General features: G+C 43.3%; 1 long non-coding RNA gene across 1 annotated transcript; it reads left to right on the top strand.

Moving 5' to 3' along the window:
* The first annotated feature begins 332 nt into the window (after positions 1-332).
* LOC122175932 lies at positions 333-1,407 on the top strand. Its single transcript, XR_006177578.1, has 3 exons — positions 333-399; positions 1,024-1,144; positions 1,253-1,407. It is a non-coding gene; the product is annotated as an uncharacterized LOC122175932 (long non-coding RNA).
* The last annotated feature ends 3,592 nt before the right edge of the window (positions 1,408-4,999 follow it).

Below are 4,999 nucleotides of genomic sequence, written 5' to 3'. Positions count from 1 at the left end.
ATCAGTCATCTTTAGGGATTTATACTGCTCTTGTTATGAGAATGTCAAAGCCTCTCCAAATCTCCTTGTATCTGCCCGCGTGCTTAGGACTTGGCTGTGAGCTGGATTCACTCATGCAGGAAATTCTCCCTCCGTTTTCTTCTCATTCTGAAGCAAAAGAAATTGCACACACAAATGTTGAGGCTCTAAAGCAATGCTGCATGCAACTTTCTGGTTCCCTAAAATACTGGTGCATGAGATGAAACCATTTCATCTCAAAACAATCATAATAATAATAAAAATATTCCTTCCAGGATGGAAGAGGAGAGGATATTTCAGTGCCTTCCTTTGCAAGCAATGCCAGGGGAAGGCATCCTGATGTGCAGCAGTGCAAGGTAGCAGGGCTCTGGGATCCCTGGGGTAAGACAACAATATCCCACATGCACCACCTCAGAGTGAGAGCACGAGCAGCAGAGAGGCCAGCTGAGATGCTGGGAATGAGTCCATGTCATCGTGTTTAATGGCTTATTGATGGGCTTACAGCTTTTCCTTCCATCATTAACATGCGAGGTCTGGGTTTAGATTTTTATTAATTTGTTTGTTCCTAGCTGTTCAATAGATCTTTTCGGCAAACATGCTTCAATCTCTGGGTTGTTCACAAACATGCTTGCTAAATGTATTGCTGTCCACTTGATGAATTCCAGTTGTTCGTTAGCACACCTATCATGTGATATTACTTCTTCTTCCTCAATGGATACGATAACGTAGATGCATTAAATAAAAAGTAAATTGAAAAAAAAAAAAAGCAGGTGAGGAAAAATAAACTTTCAGTGACATTTTCAGGAGGAAGGTGTGAAAAACAGATGGACTCTGTTGTGTAGAGCACAATGGTTTCCTGTGCAAAGACAGAGCATGGTCCGAAGCCATACCCTGTGTTGGGATGAGTCAGAAAGAGGAGAAAGAGACTAAGCTGAAGTGTGCACACGCCTAGTGAAGGTTATAGCTGCTCTGCAGAGCCTGTTTGACTATGATGTCATCTTCCAGGTGTAAACCTCAGTCTCAGTGTAAGCATGTATCTCCAACAGAGTGGAAAGAAATGCACATCTCATATTTCCCCAAGGAGCTTTCAGGATTTCCGAGAGATCTCCCACCCTGCACCCAAGAGGTAATTAATAAAGTATCTCAACTTTTTTTTTTGTGAAATACAGTCACAAAACTTTCTGATTTTGGTGTAGCTTACACTCTGTATTGAGATTAAATTGTATTTCCCTAGAAAATCACTTCTGTTTCACAGTGGAGATTGAATTCAGCCCGAAAAGCATAAGCCCAACATTGCCTCCTTCCCCAGATGTCAGGATGGCTGCTTGGACGGCTCACTCCCATTCTGCCCCTTGGAAAATGATCAAGATAGGATATTTGGACACAGATTCTTCCTGACACATTGTGCCTCTTAGCAAACCACGTTTTGCAGTGAAGATCTGTTAATTATATGCTTACTTTTAATAAATCCATTCAAGTGCTGCTATAGGATTCCTGGCAGATGTGGGATCCATCCCATCTCCACGGAGCCACCATACCCTGCAGATGAGAAAGCTGGCACCACAGGCTGGGGAACACTGAGCATCCTGGCACTCTTGCATGAGTGTGTTTGGAAAGTGTTTTCAGTTCCTCAGAGCACCTTGTAATTGAATCAGATAAACACACGGAAGGCACTGTGATTTTCAGGTGCTGCTGAGCGCCGGCTGTATGATTACAGCAAATCTTTCAGCTCCTCTGAGCTTGCTGACAGTGACTTATTTTGGTATTTGTACGAGCTGCTGTTTGTGATGGAGGAATTCACAGGGCAATAAACAGGATAAAAAGCCAGGCTGACGAATCTGATTACTGTAAAATCCATTTATTTCAAGTACACCAGTTACTTCTATTGTGGGGCATTTTAGAAATAATTCTGCATCTTGAAGTAGTTTAAAGAAGATTAATTTTCAAAGGGAAAAACGATTCTCAGATCCATTTTATCTGCTTCTCGGACAAAGCGTGAAATTAGGAGCTTATCTACAATCACTAAAATTGAAGGCAGGTCTTTCCCTTGACTTCAGTGGGTTATAAATCAAACTGGATGCAAATAGCAGCACAGTCCATTGTGATGATTGATATGTGGAGCGATGGGCTGGAGACACGTGCTACCACTAAGCATGGAGGTGTCACCTGTCAAGTAACAGCTTCACTGTGCTCAGTGGCAGAGAGCCCAACTGGGGGCTTCACAGCTCACCCAAGAGCTTTCTGGATGGCTGGGAGGTATCGAATGCATTCTCCCAACAGAAATTTCTGTTTCGCTGCATCCTTCCTTTCCTAACGCCAAGTTCTTGCTACTACTGAATCAATGAATTATTTTAGACTGAATTTTCAGTGTTAACCCAGAAAAGAACTGATGATAGTGTTAAACCAGAAGCCCTCTTTATTGTGCACGGACTAAAATTCCCCTGGATTTTTTGATTCTTTTTGATTCTCTGCTCTATTGTTCTCCATTTTGGACAGACCCTTCTGCTCGCTCCATTCAGTGTACTTGTTTTTCAGCAGCTGCCTGGGAATATTCACAAAGAACCCACAAATAACCTCAGTGCATCAAAGAACGCTTCTAGGGGCAATCTGAAAAATAAATTAGTAGTAAAATAATCAAGATGTGGCAATTAATAAAACATAAAAATTATCTTCCTGCTGAGTGGTTTTTATTAACCTTTTAGATAGTGAACAACATGGTAGCCTTTGCTCTAACCACTTGTCTGATGGACTGAGTTCTTTTGTACATGTAGTCAGACTGCTATCCTTGCTGTTGCAGTGGAATTCATTCTGGTTGCCTGTCAAGGAAAAAAAGCTACGGTTTCTTTCCAACTGCTGCAAGCATCCTGATCTGTATGCGTAAGGGATGGTCCCATGTAAGCAGGTCAGAATAATTATTACTGCCTGGAAGTGCTGTCAGAGCTAAGTTCCTGGCAATGCTACCGCTTCTGATCCTCTTGCAAATCCAAAGAACTGGCAAAAATATTTTGCTGGGGCAGCAACTATGCGTGCTGCTGATCCTCCCACCCAGGACCCTTTGGGATTTTTACACGGTGATGCAAGAGCCCATGTGTGCACCAGTGCCAGCATGGGCAGGTCTGCTGGATTTGGGCTCTGTGGTCCCCACGCAGTGTGGGACTGCCATTGTGTCTCCTCTTTGAAACTGTTTCTAACTGTGCAAAACTGATAAAATTAAGACAGGTGCAGGGTCTGATCCATGGCTGGATGGCTTTGCTTCTTGGAAGTCAGTCTATAGCATTGGTCTGCAACACTGGAAGTCTGTCCTGTGGCTGCCTGATTTCAGATTAGCAAGGATGTGCATCTCTGAGTGTGCTGCTGAAGGCACCTCCCTTGTTTAATTCAGGGGTTTAATTTAGCTATTTAGCTTTTGAGTTTAACTGATCAAAGGACAAAGTGAAGCTGAGCAGGATCACATTTAGTGTGGAAAGAACAGTTGATTCTATTTGGTTGATTTAGAGATAAAGTGACTTTTTTTTTCTGAAGAGAGCACAGCCATCCATCCATTGCGTTTAACTTTAATTTATTAATGCACTTCCTCTTTCCTCAGAAGCACTAAAATTCCTCTGCCCTGCTGTCACCTTCTGCAGGTTGGGCACCATCTGCGTACTTTGAATCTGTTCCCCACAACCCTGATATGAAAACTGCCCCAGCAGTGGGCCCTATGTAACGAGCTCTGCACAACGAGCCATGGGCCTTGGCACAGAAACCTGGATTAGGCCACCTTAATGATAGAAAAAAGCCAAACGCATTTCCTTTTCATTGTTAGGAAGGAGAGCATCGTTCAGATTAGCATTCAGGCCTGGTGTAAGTGCAGGGAGAATAATTGCAGATAGTTAATCTATTCAAACTTAATTCCTATTCCTAATTACTCACAAATAATATAATCTATATAAATCTCACTTGAAGAGACAGAGGAGATATTATTCTTAATGGTCTGACAGAGGAGGACTGGGCTGGTAACGAACTCTTCAGCCCTTGCCTTGCCTCAGGCACCAGCTGCAAGCTCTGCCCAGCTGCAGAGCATCAGCAAAACCTTGTGGATTAGATGAGGAACTCCCATGCACCCACTTCAGACTTAAGCCAGCTACTTCTGTGGTAATTAAAACCAATTTGGCTAAATGCTTTCCTCCTGAGTGCCTGTTTTTGTTATGTTTGGAAACCAGGAGTCAAATGAAGGACTCGAGCACTGCTCTGGTATAGGGCTTATGTAGGCTTTGCAGCTTTTGCTGTAAAGGTTTTGTGCCCTAAAAGAAAGGACAGAAGGAAGGGGAAACAACCTGGCTTGCCCATGGCTGCAGAACTGGCAATCGATGGGATGAGGAGGTAAGTGCTGGTACCCAGAGCTCCATCCCTGCTGCCCTGAGCCACTCACCCCTGTGTTGCTGTGGGGTTTTCCAGCACATGTCCCATTTGTCATTGCTTGTCCTGGTAGACCTTTTTATTACACCAGCTCGAAGCTTCTCTCTCTCTTTCTGATCTAGTCTAAAATAATTATTACGATCAGAGAAATTGTGCCTGTCTTCTTGGGAATTAAATATTTAAACTCTCAGACAAATGGGCCTTGCTTGTTTCTGTTAAAGGTTCTTGCTCACAAATGTCACAGTAAGTTAAATGTACCTTGAAAAATAATCTCATTTCTGGTTACTTTACTTTTCGTTCCATTTTACCTCCCTATAAATTATCTGTAGTAATTCAATCAGAGGGCTTGACACCATGGCTCCTGAGGGGACAGCTGGGAAAACAACTGTCACCTCCAACAGGGCGGTGGAAATGGTTTGGCGAGAGAAGTGGAAAGGGATGAACATCCTCTTTTTGGCCACATGTGGTGAGATACTCCTTAGCTTCCTTTGGTCCGTGGCTGGCTTTTTTTCTGCTGGGAAGACAACCTCCTGCCACTGATGGTCACACAGAAATGTCAGCATATTGCAGTGGTCCCAAAGTC

Source organism: Lagopus leucura, unplaced genomic scaffold (assembly GCF_019238085.1).
Source record: "Lagopus leucura isolate 7727_CA_CO unplaced genomic scaffold, USGS_WTPT01 Super-Scaffold_760, whole genome shotgun sequence".
NCBI lineage: Eukaryota > Metazoa > Chordata > Aves > Galliformes > Phasianidae > Lagopus > Lagopus leucura.
Note: the sequence above shows the minus strand (reverse complement) of the source record. Positions and strands in the feature narration are given on the sequence as shown.